Below are 16,619 nucleotides of genomic sequence, written 5' to 3' on the forward strand. Positions count from 1 at the left end.
ACTATTATTTACGTATGTAAAACGTTTGCATACTGCTTCCCTCAGAAACAATGGTTGTGGATTATTTGCACATCATATTCGTTGCATCTATGTTTAGGATTTATCCAATTTTGTCCCTTATATCTGTGAAAATATATTGGTAATTAATGTGAATGTTGTTTTTGAGGGTGCACGTGTATCAATGTTGATTTAATTGTATATCAGCATGTCTTATTTTATAGATGTATCTTTAAGCATTTTTCTTGAGCTGTTGTGAGCCTTATTTTATCAATGCATAGATTTGGTGGGAGTGAGTCAATGTTACATTTGACAATTATGACTGAATGTTATTTTTGAGGTTGCCATCCATTGTTTAGTAGATGGGTAATAGTTGTATGTTCTTTGGGGTATCACTGAATGTGATGTTATATGCTACAGGTGTATGTTAACTTGTGGGGTATGGGCGTATGTTATTTTGTTATGTATTGAAAACTCTTATTTTACTAGTATCTCTGTGTGCTGTTTTATAGGGTCAAGGTATATCTATATTTTCTTACTAGTGTTTGGAATTCTGTTTCCAGTGATTAGTGCAAGCTGGGTGATTGATTGAACGCAAGGCTGAGTAAAACATATTTTTGATTGATGAAGAAGGGACTATGGGGAGTACCCAGGAAAGTGGAGTTAAGACCACAATCAGATCAACCAATATTTTAGTGAATGGCAGAGCAGGCACAAGTTGGCCAATAGCCAACTCTTGCTCCTAAATATTGCATTCTTATTTATTATATATTAGCGTGTTCTATTTTCTCAGGCCTCATTGTAGTCTATCACTGTGTGTTAGATAATGAGAAGCATTAGAATGACCTACGTTTTGATTCATTTTAAATTAATTATTTGTAAATTTGTCTGTTTATTAGTTCAAATTCATAGCCGCTCCTTATGAATCATCCTTTGATATGTTACTGTGATTTTTCTGCATTCTTGTATAAAAATGTACCTGGAAAACGCTTTCAAAGAGTGTTTTTGGAGGTTAGTAACTGAACATATTATTAGCTATCAGCATAGAGGTGCTTAGTGTGAGCATACCATCACCAGCATGGATCTTAGGTTAGACTTTTTTTTCTCATAGAGCAATGAAATGAAAGGAAATCAATGTAACCTTTGTTTTATGTCTTCTAAAAGTACCTTTTGCCAAACAGCAAAATTGAAGGTTGTCAGGAAAAAGATATTATTTAATCCAAAGTACAGCCAAGTGGCAATATTTGATTACAATGGAATTTAAAATTAAATGTCATGTCAGCAACTTTGCAGTCAGTTGGCATGAGGAAAAGGTTTTTATGAAATATCATGATACCTTCCATTGAGCTATAAGATATAGTGCATGTTATAATAGTTCTCACTTTTGACTCATTCTTTTCCCTTTACATTCCTCTTGCTCAACATTCTTCTTTGAAATTTAATTTCCTTCTGAACCTCTCTTAAAAGTAAATGAATGAAATCCTTGGCTCTGTGGCTTTCTCTGCCATGACCACAACCCTATCCGGACAGTCATAAATAAGTACTTTAAGTAGGAATTTATTTGTTTCATTTATAATTTGTAATAAATTGTATTTCATTTGATTCAGTCACTTTGGGGTTTCGCAAGTTAATTCTGACATGAACAGCCTAATCATACCCAGATCAGTTTCTTATAAATCATATTATTCATCTAGCAAAGTCAAGTCATATGTAATTAGAGATTTAGGGAGTGTCCACCGTATGAATTTCTCCTAGCATTGAGGGGATGTGGTTTTTGTAAAGGACGAAATGTTATCCAATATTTATTGAAATAAGAATTACATCAAAAATGAAATTATGTGCTTGGATTTTGGCCAACAATATTTTAAATGATCTGACAAAGGTAATAAAAATGGAAAAAATGCTAGTTCACCAAAGTCAGAAAGGAAATTTGCTTTTTTACCTGTAGAGTGGGCAAGAGTTGTAACTGTGACTGAGGCAAGGATATAGAGTTCGACTGGGAAAAACCTAAATGCTGTAATGGGACCTAACACTGGTATACTGCAGTGGTTAGATAATACTGAGGTCTTCAGGGTCTGTTTTCAGCCAAGTATGTGATTTCCACCAGGTTTCATTTAAACTTAGTATGCGATGATATGATTTGTTTCATTTAGGCCTGACATCATATTGTGACAATATGTCTTTTATGATTGCAGAGTGTAAGCATTTTACAGACATATTTATTCATTCGCTTTACTGCAAATTTCTGTTTTAATTGAATGGGGTGGTTGTTGGGCAGCGTTTACAGAATGAAACCCAAACGTTCTCTGTGCCCAGTTTCCCAAGAGTTCTTAGTTTGGTTCTAGTATTCTGGTTGTATGAGATCAAATATGCCTCTCGTATATTTTGTTTTAGAAGCTATAACACGGTTACTATGTAAAGGGAAGTAACAGCTAAATGTTACCATGTGACAAAAGGTGTCATGAGTAGAAACATTGAGATTAAGCTAATGGTTATCGCCATAATACAAACTGAATCAGTTAGAGTTAGTTTTCAAATATATATGCCTTTCAAATATATCAAGGTCACTTCAATTTGTATTCTACTGAAAGCTCTTCATTGAGATGCTAAGCATTCATCTCACGGTAAGCGTCTGTCCGAATGACCATGTATGTAAAAAAGTGTGCCTTGACCTGGGTCAGTTGACCTGGTTTTTCTCCCAGCTGGTTAATTGGAACTTAGTTACAAAAAATAGCAAGGTTTAAGATCTCACAGTCTTAGTGTTCATTTTAAGACTTTTTTGCTGAAATTTAAAATTGCACTCAAGCTCTGATAAACCTGTATATGAACTGCATTACCATGACCCTCAACCCCAATGAAAAACTCTTCTCCCCATCAGTCTGATTAAGGAAAGAAAAAAAAAAGTGAATGTCTGTTTCTTTGGATGTTTGGTGTCTTGTGTTACTTGGGATAAAATCAAATGAACATAATTTATACAGAAGTAGGGACAGAATAAAATAAAGCAAATTGGGTGATAATTTTAATCTTACTCTGGGGCCAGGAAACTACTGGGATTGGGTCAAGAGCCCATTTTGTACCTCAACTAATTTTATTTTTCGTTGATTTCAATAGGCAGCTGATCTGATCCCGTCATATGAGCTGAGTATCTTGTGTTAAAATTCCCTCCAAAATGACTGAAAACTTTCCATTTGGAGTTTTTCTTCAACTGTCTATCAAACTATATGGAGTCTTCTGTGTATTATGCAGAAAGCTCGCATATAAATCTTTAACTCATCTGTATGAGATTAAAGGGAGAACATAGTTGGAACTCTTTATATATTATAAAAAATAAAAGCAGATTGGGATTGTACTCAGTGTCAACGAATATAAGATATTCTTGATGTAATGCAGGCTGTATATTTTTATTAAATGAGGCTTCACGAGAGACTTTAATACAAGCCATCTGTTCATTTGATTGATATATTTTCTGAGGTAGGTTGAATTTTATGTGTTATCTCTTGATGTTAACATTATTACCCCTTTTATATTTGATTGCAGATGTGTCTTTTTTCCCTAGGTTAGTGATGAAGTTGAAAACACTTGCTTCTGCAGATCATATTACTGCTGAGTAGCTCAGTTTCTGATTATTAGCATCAAGTTGTGACAATGGTTCAAAATAAAATTAGAAAAAAGACTTTCTATTTACTCAGTTTTGTGGGGGAAATATTAACTTAGAGAGGAAACTCTTTTGTCTTGTAATACAATTTCAACATCTTCCCTATAATAGGCATTTCACAATCACCAGGAGTGAAGCACAATATCTACAATTGCATTGGAACTTTTGAGAAGTTTTATTGTAAATATTTTGTTCTAACAGAGTCCATTAAGTAAAGAATAGTAGATGATCTGGAGAGTGTAATGTACAAACTTCCACTTTGATACTCATGAGCTTTGTCAACACATGTTGGAAATTGGGGATATGGGGATGAATGAGGCAGGGAAGAAGCAGAGTGAGATTTAAAACATTTCATTAATGGATACATAAACCCAAGAAACACTATTTTTGAAGTGTATTTTAGGTTGAGAAGTGGTCCTTAAAGTGAATTGAGAAACCTAACGCTGAGTTTACAAGATTCGGAAAAGTATATCTACTATTAGCTGCGATACCGCTATTGGAAATTATTTATTAAATAATCTAGACTATTTTATGACTTACATTGGAAACTAATTTAAGATCTTCAGTTGGTCTTGCAGTGTGATGCATCTGGATATTCCAGAAGCTACATATACAAGTATTTATTATAAAATCTCTACAGTGCTAAAAGAAGCCATTTTGTCCATTGATTCTGCACTGACTCTCTGAGGAGCATCCCACCCAGGCCCACCCTATCCCTGCAACCCTACATTTCCCATGGCTAATCCACCCAGCCAGCATATCTCTGGACAATATGGGCAATTTAGAATGGCCAATCCACCTAACCTGGACATCTTTGAACCATAGGTGAAAACTGGACCACCTGGTGGAAACCCACATGGATAATGTACAAATGCCACAAAGTCACCCAAGGCTAGAACTGAGCCTAGATCCCTGGCACTATGAGGTAGCAGTGTTAACCACTGTGCCACAACGCAGTCCCCTTATGGCTTAGGACACTTTTATGTAGGAAAAGGAATTTGTATATACTTTGCACCTTTTTTGCTAAAGAAAAAGGCTCATAAAGACATTGAAATTCTTCTGCATCCCCAAGGCAATATCCTGACATATCAAAACCTACCTGTCTGCTCTGAGAATTAAGGTTGACAATTAACTGCTCTTGCTGTATCTCTGCCCAACGATGGCCTAACCAATCAACATCCTCTTCTCATTTTGTATAAAATGATATCTCCTTGTTCAAGTCTGTTTCTTGCATCCTAGTTCTGATGAGTGCAAAACAAAAGCTTCAACATCTAATCTCCTTTTAAGAATGTTTGTTTTCTTGTTAATTTAAACCTTTAGTCGCAGTATGAAAGCAATTAAATTCTCCACCCATTAAACTTTCAACCTGATTTTTCTTGCAAATTACTTCAATGGCCTACTTCTGCTCCTGTATCTTATGGTCTTATGGAGGAATAGCCCTTACCTGCAACCAGAGGTAACTAGGGGATATTTCTTAGATTGTTACCTTCATAGCACACTAAAGCTCGATTCTAAGAAGTGCAAGTGCGCTCCAGTAGAGTCGGAATTGGCTTTTTAACTCCTATCCTTGTATATTCCAGAAGGGCAAATGCACAAAATGTAACTGCAGGAGGTGACTTGCTTTGAAAAAGGTGCTGTTTGCAGTCACAAAAGATCTCAGTCCGCTCTGAGGAGATTTTCCTTTTCTACCTTTGAGGGACTGTTGTTTGAAAATACAGCCTGTGGTTAGACTAAAATTCACTGGAAAACATGAAGGATGTAATTTGACATATATAATGCTGCTCACTTATTGACCTGCTGGGACAAAATTGTAAATGCTCCTTGATAAATATGTATCTCTGTTTGCACTGGACTAATTTGTCTGAAAAATATGCTTCCCGACAGCTGCAACATGCCACATCGTGCTGAAATAAATCTATCAGAATTAAAAATAATCGAGAAAAAAATTAGTATGTGGGAATGTTTTAAATAATCAGAAAACCACTATTAATTTTAACTGCTCCTTAAGGCAGATGTGGATATCAGCCAGCAAGGAATATTCATTTCCAGTTTTATATATTTTAAGAGCAACTCAAGTTGAGTTCTATAATAAACCACAGTCATAATTGCCATTGTAAACAATCAGCAAATTTGGCAAGATGTCAAACAAAAAGCAATTAACAATAGCACCAAATCTTATAGATGTCATAATGTGCTTTCCTGTGGTAGGCCAAACAGAAATAGTCGTCTTGGTATCAATTTTATTCAGGGACTATTATCAACCATGCGAAAGTCTGATTATTCCCAACTGTTCCAGTGAGATATGAAATGACGCATTGGTACACCTTCCTTAAAACATGGAAACAATAGAGTTAGGTCTGACCAACTCAAGAAATATGTTAAACACACATGCTGCAGAAAGAAAGTACAATTTCCTTGTAGCAAGTATGACACAGCAGCTTTAGAAGCTTAACATTGTTAATAATGTATCCTATTATTATACAGGATACCATGCCTGACTTGATTAAATCTTTACATACAGTTGCTCTGTATGTACCAGTTTGACACTGATACATGTTTTAAAGTAGTGCAAGTTTGCAGACATGTATTATTCTGCTGCTTTATGATATATTCTGGCCAAAGCAAATGGAACACTTTAAAAATGTATACTAGCACATTTTTAAAATTTACTTTGTACTGATTTCAGTTATAACACAGCAACAATCGAAGGCAGCAATTTTAAAATCAAGACTGACAATTCTGAACTTATTCAACATGATTTCCAGATCAGATTGATGCAACTCCTACATTAGGAATAGTTCATTGTAATATGTACAATGTGTGAACAAACTTTTGTCATCAGTTTAGAAATGCCACAATGTTTGGTCCTTTAAAAATATGAAGAATGTTTTAGTGTTTCAAGGCTAAAATTAGTCTCAATGTTCAGTTGCAGAATGATTTATTAATTACTGAATATTTATTCCTTCCGCCTGTCAGTTATTCCCATTGTTTTTTTTACTGTTGTGTTTGGTAAAGTGACCTTGCATGGTCCTGTTAATCAGATGTTATTTGCTTCAATGCCTGACACCATCATAACATGCATGTGGTACAGTGAAGGTGGAATTTTTGAATGTTAGACATGAGTGTCAGGGACTGTTGCTAAATGAGTAATAGAGAAGTGGTACATTAAACAGTGTGAGTGGTTAGTGTTGCAATAGGCAGAAGATGTTGGGTGAGCAACATTCAATGACTTTTACCACTTTTGTGACATGATTAAATATCTTAGAATTGCTGCCATGTCCTCAAAGCCAGAGTCAGGCATTGCAAACATGAGATTTATATGGGTGTTCTAATTTGGGATTGTAAGTTTAGGAACTTACATCTAGCAACAAACATGGGTTATATGGCTGTTAAAAATTAAAGAGAGACCCAGGCTGATCTGCTTGCACATTGGACACAACTGTTGTGTACAGTGATTAGACTACTAGCTCCCAAAGTCACAAGAAGGTGTTGAGAATGTTGGGTTATAAACAGCTATACTTCGTAGCCTGTTTACATTATCTAAGGTAGACTTGAACCTAATGAATAGCTGATCATAATTTCTATCTGTGTATACTGCCATGTGATTCACATTGTCATGAACATGGACTTTGAGAAAGGAAGAATTTCAAAGCTATTCATGAGATTCACCAGCACAGTTAGCCTGCCATGATTCTGGGAGCAGGGAAGCAGCTAGAAGGCAAAGGTCTCCTTGGGTCACCATGCCAAAATGCAGATGGGACTCAAACTCGGAATAAAAGGCTAAATTCATTAAGACATGAAAGCAGGCTGGGAAATTTGCCTAGCTTGTGCAAGAGGGAAAATTCTCATTATATAAGGCAGTATGGGACAAAATACTACCAGATTGGCAAAGGAAAGAAATTGTAGTACCTTTGTAAGCTAAAAATAACTTTGTACTATTCCAGGAAATTGAATATTAACTAAAGGGCAATGTAAAGTATAATCATGAAATGGGAAGTAAGCAGTTAACATAGCATCTAGTTTATGTGTACATCATCAGACTCTAATGTTCATCAATTAACATGACTCCTTCCTGATTCAACTGGATAATTCACATCAGTTGGTTCAAGGTGGGACAGGGTCAGGATGATAGTCCACAACTTTTATTTAAATTTGGTCAGTGTCCTGTTTCACTGGACAGAGCGAGTTAAGATCCCTCCCAGTGAGTTATTTAAATGTAAAAATTACATATGATTCACAAAACAACAGAAAAAAGACAAAAATGATGTGGTGTTAAAGTTGGAAAATATATGTGAGAATATAATTATATTCATCCTAATTATTCATATCGCTTCTCTGTTTATTATCACTGAAAACATACATTTAGATGATGCAAATTGAACTTTCATATGTTCTGAATTTCAATTGCAAAATATATTTCAAAACTCTTGGGAAGGCTGACTGTATGGGGTTGTGGGATTTGTTAAAAATGAATGTTACAAATTGTAGAAAGTTGCAGTTTCTTGGCAACAGAAATTGCCATCTTGAAAACATTACATCTCGATTTAGCTCTAATATTGTTTGATTGGCGAAAACCAGATGCGGGGAGAGCGGGCATTCGAAGAATGCTGAACTCTGTGTGTGCAGGATTCCAATGACTGGATATCAGGTAAGTCCATAAGACTCATCTTTTCCGCTAACAAATTTAACATGTAACTGTTCTCAAATACACTAAGAAAAACGGAGCATTTCTCTTGGGGTTGAGGCTATAACCAGAAGCTCAATTTTATAATTGAGAACATATTTTGTCTTGGTCAAAAAATAGTAATTCATTATCATATACTTATCACCTTCCAGGGTAACTAACCTGCAGTGAAGAAAGTGAATATAGTACAATGGTACCCTATGTTTCTTTCAAGACTTTTCCTTTCATATTTCTCTAATTGTGCACTAACCTGCTTTAACCAAGATCTGACGATCTTTTGGTCCCATAGATCTGTGGTCACCATAAATAGGGAAACTTGGTTAATATACTTGGATGACGAGGAAGACTGGAAGAACTTGATTCCCTAACATTGTTTCCAACTCCCACTAACCAAGTCACCAGTTCAGGTGAATTCTAATTCTGCGTATTTGTTGAGACTTAGAACTCAGCTTTCTTGGTTAAAGGTATAAAACACAGAACACCTTCTTCCTGTACTTTGTAAAACAAAAAAGAAATTGAACAACAGTTGATGAGAAAATAAAACAGAAAAGAAAACAACTGGCAATTCTGAATTTTGAAAAAATTCCAAACCCTGTCCAGACGCCATTCACATAATAAAGGAAAGTGAATGGATATCAAACTTGGCCAAAGGAGTTTCTCTCCAACCTATGAATCATATTTGTAATTGCATTCACAGATGGACAAAAATCTTGTCCCCTTTAGAGTGAATACAGTAAGAAAATCTCCAGTTTTAACAGACTTAACCCATTGTCTGTTTTTTTTTGTTGGTATAAATAACATTTTATTTTTATTTTTCACTCTTGATTTTCTGATTTTAATCTTTATTGCATTGTTTTGAACTTGACTGTTCAAAGTTCAACACAGCATTTGTTTTAATTTAAAGCAAAGCACTGTGAGAAAGCAGAGTAAATATTTTGAGTCCAGTAACTCTTCAACAATTCTGATTCTCTTTCTGATGGAAGCATCACTGGACTCAAAACATTAACTCTGCTTTCTCCCCACAGATGCTACCTGATCTGCTGAGTTTTGCCAGCAATTTCTGGTTTTGTTTTATTGATGTGCCCGAAGGATATGGGCAACATTAGCAATGCCACATATCACAATGGTATCTGGAGCAGAATTCCAGGATTTGGATGAGGCAGTAAAAAAGGAGAAAAATATTTGCCCAAGTGCCTCTAACTTATATGTTACAAGTATTACCTGTCATTTGTCAGGTCAAGTTTAGATATTGTTCAGCTCAAGCCCTGGAACACATAATTTATTTCCCTATTGGAGAAAATGTGAATAGTGCTCTGTACATTACAAGCATCAGCAAATAGCCCTGGCATTGATTTTGTAATGAAGGGAAGTTATTGTTTGGATAGATGAAAATAGACATGCTGAGGATACTTTTACTCATAGTGTAGAGTATTCTTATTCTTATGTCATCGACAGAGGCCATTCAGTCCATTATGTCTGCACTCGGCATAAAGCATCCATCTATTCTAATCCCATTTCCAGCACTTGGCCCATAGCCTTGAATGCCGTAGCATTTCAAGGGCTCATCTAAATAGTTCTTAAATATTTTAAGGGTTCCCGTTTCTACCTCTGCTTAGGCAGCAAGTTCCTGATACCCGCAATGGTCTGGGTGAAAACATTTTCCTCAAATCCCCTCAACATTCTGCTCCTTACCTTAAAATTCCATTTCCTGGTTATTGACCCCTCTACTAAAGGGAAACATTTCTCCATATCTACCCTGTCTATGCCCCTCAGAACTTGGTCCACCTCAATAAACTCCTTCTCTGCTTTTAGAATAACAAGCCAGCCTATCTAGTCTCTCTTTGTGGCTGAATCTTTCCAGCTGAGACAACATGGTGTGACTCTCTTCTGCATCCTCTCTAGTGGTGACCAGTGTTCCAATTGTGATCTAGCTAGCACCTCCATCATAACCTCCTTCCTCTTGCATTCAATTTCTTAAATAATAAAGACAATGATCCCACATGCCTTCTTAACTACTTTGTCTATCTGTCCTGCTATCTTCAAGGATCTGTGGACGTGCACAAGGTCCTTCTGATCCTCTGTACTTCCCAGAGTCATGCAATTCAATGTAAACTCCATTGTCATATTAGTCTTTACAAAATGGATCACCTCAAATTTCTCAGGTTTTAATTCCATTTGTCACTGTTCAGCCCATCTGACCAGCCTATCTAAATTGTTTTGAAGTTTAGGTATTTCCTCCTCACTATTTCCCACCAGTTTTTGTGCCATCTGCAAACACATTGATCATTGTTTCTACATTCATGTCTCAGTCATTAATGTACGCAACAAACAGCAAGAGATCTGGCATTGATCCCTGTATTGTGCACTGGACACAAGCTTCCAGTCACAAAACACCCTTTGTCCATCACCCTCTCCCTCCTTCTACAAAGCCAATTTTGAATCTAAATTGACATTCTGAATCCCGTGGGTTGTGAGCTTCTTCAACAGTCTGCCATGGGAGAGCGTATTAAACATCTTATTGAAGTCCCTGTGGATCTCATCAACTGCACTACCTTCATCCATACACCTCAAAAAGTCCAATCAAATTTAGCTTGGACTAAATTCCCTACAGTATGGAAATAGGCCCTTCGGCCCAACAAGTCCACACCAACCCTCCAAAGAGGAACCCACCCAGACCCATTTCCCTACCCTATATTTACCTCTGACTATAGCACCTAATACTATGGCCAATTCAGCTGACCTGCACATCTTTGGATTGTGGGAGGAAACTGGAACACCTGGAGGAAACCCACGCAGACACGGGGAGAATGTGCAAACTCCACACAGACAATCACCCAATGCAGGAATCGAACGCAAGTTCCTGGCCTGTGAGGCAGCAGCGCTAACCACTGAACCACCATGCCGCCCCAATTTTGTTAGACATGATCTCCCAATTACAAAGCCATGCTGACTTGTCTGAGGATTTTAAAAATAATAATTATGGCTCTAATCAGTGACCTATATGAATCACAAAAATCTTCTCCTCTGCCAGGTATGATTGAAGGATTTTTCTCTTGATCACCACCCAATTTAGTTTTGCTAGTGGACTTTGGTGCCAAGCTCAGTTGAATGCTGGCTTGGTCTTAAGTGAAGTCATTATTGTCTTGGCTGTGGCATTGAGCTTTTTATGCACGTCTAGATCAGAGCTGTGGTGAAAATTAATTGCAGGAATACAGAACTAAAGCTGAGCTCATCTACAAAACTCATGTTCTTAGCAAATGCACGAAGTTTCCATGGACACTTCAAGTTGACATTGCAGTCAGCTTTAAAATGATAACATCTTTCAGTGAATCTTTGAGAAGGGAGAAGTCATACGTCACATTGGTAATATGATGCTGATGCGATCATGTTTTCAATGATGAGCGTTACTAATCATGTTTCAAAAACAATGATAAAGCATTTATGAAACAGTACCCTATGGCAACAATGCACCTTTAAACTAAAATGTGCTTGGTAATTCGCCATAATTTAGTGGCAAAATATTCGTAGGGGAGGGTTTTCAGCCTCACTTTCTACAGGCACCTTACACACAGCGCCATGAGTGCACCTCCCTATGGCTCAACTGAATCGAGGTTCTCACCTCTGTGACCCTGCCTGGAAACGCATTCATAGTGTTGATGGCGTTCTGTATGGGAAAAATCCTCCCCCTATGAAGACTGTTTAACTATATCAAGCTGTTCTGCCATTCAGTGAGATTATGGTGAATCTGCGATCTAATTCTGTAAATATCTGTCTCAAAATTTCCCTTAACGAATCTAATGCCCCAGAGATCGCTTCCCTTATTAACTTCTGTAAAATTACCGCTCAGATGCCTACTTTCCAGGCCGAAATGCCCAAAACAGTGAAATTTGGGTTAAGGCAGAGCAAAATAGGCCCTGATGAAGCTTGTTTCACATCCCCACAGAGGACATACAATTGCACGGCGGAATTTTTCACAATCGCTTGTAAGGCGCTGTCACTGAATTCGAATTCTATCCCAGTCTATGGTTGTTGAGACTTCCTAAATAGTTCAAAAAACATCTCACTGAAGACATTAACTGTCACTTATTCTCTCCACCGCTCTGAGTATGTGTTTGTTTTCCTTGTATAACAAGGTCTAACCGAAGCACTGTGCACTTTGATCATGATTTTCACTGATTTGCTTCCTATACATCGTTCGACACGAGTTGAAGGGTTGTTCTGTATTGGTTAGTCAGGATAAATTGTCGATCTGCTAAGATTCTGGATTCTACTTCCGTTTGACCACAGATATTACAACAACGTCAAAAAACGATCTGGGTTCTATTTCCATGGGCGATACTTAACGCCTGTTGTATTAAATAATCGGCTCCATTGTTTCATTAATGTGATGTTGTAAATATTGTAATGATAATAATATATTATGTAATATACTGTGCGGTATCCTGGTGTTAAAATAAAATTCCTGTCCGTCTAAGGCTAGATAAGGGTCTTTGTCGGAGTTAACTCAATTAGATGCTGATTGCAGGTTGAGTGGAGAGCTTGGGTCTTGGTGGGCCTTGTACATTTTTATCTTCAGACCAGTAAATAACCTCATCATTACTTTGGTGCCTGGGGATGGTATCAAAACGTAAATGAATGCATTTTTACATTTAAAGTTGCAATGGCAGGATAATGTATATCAATAAATGTTTTACAACAATTAACAGGGATGCTATCGAAGGGCGTTACAATTGGGTCATCCCCCCCACCCCCATCCATCCGCTCTGCTAAAATGGGCCCGCACATTGGGTATCGATAATAAAATATTAGATTTCAGTCACAACAATGTCCAATTTCGGATAAATCGGTAATTAATTATTTGAATATGAACTATAAAAACACACATGACCCCCAACACATACAGCTCAGCCTAAGAGTAAGAATGAGGAATGTTATACATTGAGTTGGATGATTTCCCTTTGGGGCAGAACTGCAGAGACACATTGAACCAATGGTGCATCTTACTCGCTTAAAAAGTGTGTGTGTGTGTGTGTGGGGGGGGAACTACTCCATGAAATCTGCCTTCTTCTAATGATCTCAGCGCTCCTTGCGATTCGTTGGATGGCCCTGTAAAACACTGAACATATTCCTAGGGGCAGCAAGGTGTGAAGAGTTGTGATGACACCAAGTAGGTCACGGACAAATCTTTACACAAGGGCAGGGTCACAGACCCCCAGAGCAAGGAGGCGTGAAATCATGTGATTCTGCATTAAAGCAGGCACCAATTCGGTTGTGGGGCATTTTGTCCGCTAGGAGTTCACATTTGAAAGTTATTAGCTGGTGACTTTAACGTCTAGGGACTGCAGGATATCGCGACTTGTTTGCAGTTCATGGACAGGGGAAGGAGTTGTTTCTTGTTAAACACTGGAATTTGTGATCCTGCACAAATCGGTAACCAGTCTCTGGAAATCGTCACCATCAAACAATTGGGTGACTCCTGAGGAATCTCGATCGCTACGTCAAGCGGATAGCTCAGGCGGTCATCTCAGAGCTAAAGCTTCGCTGTTATTCCAGCCCGATTCAGACCTACTGACCTTGCAACAAACCATATTGTCGAAATGTCTAAGACCCTATGAGTTTAAATGTGCCCAGTCTCTTGTGAATCACATTTTCTATTTGAAATAGCGTTAACTAACTCTTGCATGTCGCATCCACATCTGTAGATATCATGTTTTCAGAATTAGAGTTCACAAAGATTCCTTTGTGAATTAGAGTTCACAAAGATCACTTCTTTCCGTCCCGTGTAAGAGTATTTGCTTTCACATCCTTTTCCACTCAAATAATTAAGTTGGTTTTCTTTTTAATTTGTCAGGGCCCAGCTTACTTGTACATAACCCATTTAAACAAATCCAACTGAGGTCGGGGGGTGGGGGGACAAGTTGCACTGCTTATGAAGCACATTGACCATAACTTCGGGAGATGGATTATCAACAGAGATTCCCATCAGGTGTCTGGGAAATCAAATCACCTGGTTAAATTATTAAACAGTAACACTGCTGAAACATTTATCCAACTGTTAATTATTTAGAAGAAAATGTAATTTTCGTCCTGAAATGTTTATTTGGGGGCGAGAGGGATGCGGCTGATGTGGTGGGAACTGATTTAATAAGCAAACGGGTCCCAAGTGTCGCGAAGGAGCTCCTGATCCCAACAGGTTTCGCACTAACGGAGTGAAGCGAACAACGAGGCGCCGGGCGGCCTCTAGGTGGCAGTGCGAAACTATAATTCAAGCTGCTCACTCCATTCTTCCTCCCTGTGCTGATTATCTTCCTGCTCCTGATCGCCAGGAGGGCGGCAAGCGGGGAAACACCCAGCCCATTTGCAAAAACGATCAGCATCCTTCACTTTTGCATCAAGACTAAAGCTGACTGCAGCTGCATCAAATGCTGCATCGCAAAGGAAACAACATTCCTGAAATGAGTTGCCACATTCGAGCTTTACATGTTGAAAAATAAGTGCTGTTTTCTGTTGGGGGATATATTCTGATCTCTGTGGGTCTATTTGGTCTAAATACATTTCAGATCATTTGCAGTTACTGTTTCCACCAGAGCTAGGTCCATTCTGCACTTCTGTTTTTGCATGTGTATTTCTGAAAGTGTTGTTGCAATTTTAAATGTCCACCGTTAAATTTGCTTTACATAATATAAGTATTGATCCTCTAAAGAAGTGACAAAGGAAAGTACCTTCAGAAGAACTGGTAAAACTAACATGATAACATTGCAAAGTAGATGGCAGAATGGGTAGTTAGAGCAGAGAGAGGGGAATATAGGCAGACGAGTAGGAAATCTCTCACAGATGTAATTGGATGGACACACCAAAGCAGAAAGAAATGTGCGGTAGAATCTGACTGAGTCTTTGATTTATGCTGGAGAAAAGTGATCAGCTTCAGCAACATTAATCGAACAGAACTTTCCTTAAGTTAACAGTGGCCTCATATGATGAAATATAGCTGTGTTGTCTATCTTTTTATAGAATGGTCCCAAGGCTGTCATAGCGACCTCTAAATGACTGAAATATTTCCCTTTGCAGCTCGGCAGCACCTGAAACAACTGTATGGCTCAGTACCCGCCGAGCGGTTTCTCCATCCTCTTCCCTATATTGTTATGTCTGCCTGATTGAGCACCGAAATTCATTCCGCTACTTGTGTGCCGGAAAAGTGTCATTGGAATATTTTAAATGTATCAGGGCCAAAGAGAGTCATCCGGGGTTAATCATTCTTAAAGGAACCAAACAATAGGAATTATTATGTACTGCTCCAGCTGAAACTATGCCGGATTATTACCATCAATTAAAATGACATGTATATAAAGTAAATCATTTCTTATACTGCTTGAAGAATAGCGATTGGAATCAAATCATTGGAGTGATATTGCCTGAGAGTGTCCAGTGTTACTTGCACTGCACTTGGTATGAAAACAGAATTGACAGAGAAAAAACCAGTACTTATTGACGTTGTATCATTGCCATGAATGATTTCCACCATATCTGAGTCAGCAAAACTACTTAAGAATTGGCTTTTAATAGTGGGTTCCCAGGAAGTTTAAAAAACCGGAAATATCTCCTACCCATTTCAAATGTTTGTACTAAGAGGCTTTTCAAAAAAAACCAAAGCTTTAGCCGCATGAAAATGAAATACTTTATCCATTCACTCAGAAGAGAAGTTAAAAATGCTCATCTCCTGGGGGTTGGACATTTTTACTTTACATGAACATGCCAATTGTTGATATCTCGCGTACCCTGGAGTTTCCTGCTGTGTTTGGGGATCTTCAATTCTACAGCAAATTTAGGTTCAACAGGAGGCACAAGGAACAGCGTTGAGGTTGGACTTCTCCGGCTCATCAGCAGAAACGTTGGGGTCGGGCTCCTCAAATTGCTTTCGTTTCTTTCTGTGGCACTTTTCATGCACCGGAGCGGATTTGCGTCACAAGTGCAACTTGCGAGACGAGATAAAGTTGCACAAATATTGAAAACGGAAGTTCTACCAGTCATTATAAAGCTTTTCTCCGGAAGAAATAAGGATTTCTGCTGTATCCTAAAATACTAAAGGGATTCTATTTTAAGTAAATCTAACAGGCATATCCGCTCATTTACTTCGCGTTTAAACCCATCAAAACAGGATGGCTATCAACGATGTGAACTTAATAGTGCTGGACATTTCCTCCACTCTGAAGACTGTTCCAGAGGAAAGAAAAACGTCTTTCTATATTCCCAATTCAAACAAATACTTAACAATGTACGGGGAAT

Source organism: Hemiscyllium ocellatum, chromosome 10 (assembly GCF_020745735.1).
Source record: "Hemiscyllium ocellatum isolate sHemOce1 chromosome 10, sHemOce1.pat.X.cur, whole genome shotgun sequence".
Lineage (NCBI taxonomy): Eukaryota > Metazoa > Chordata > Chondrichthyes > Orectolobiformes > Hemiscylliidae > Hemiscyllium > Hemiscyllium ocellatum.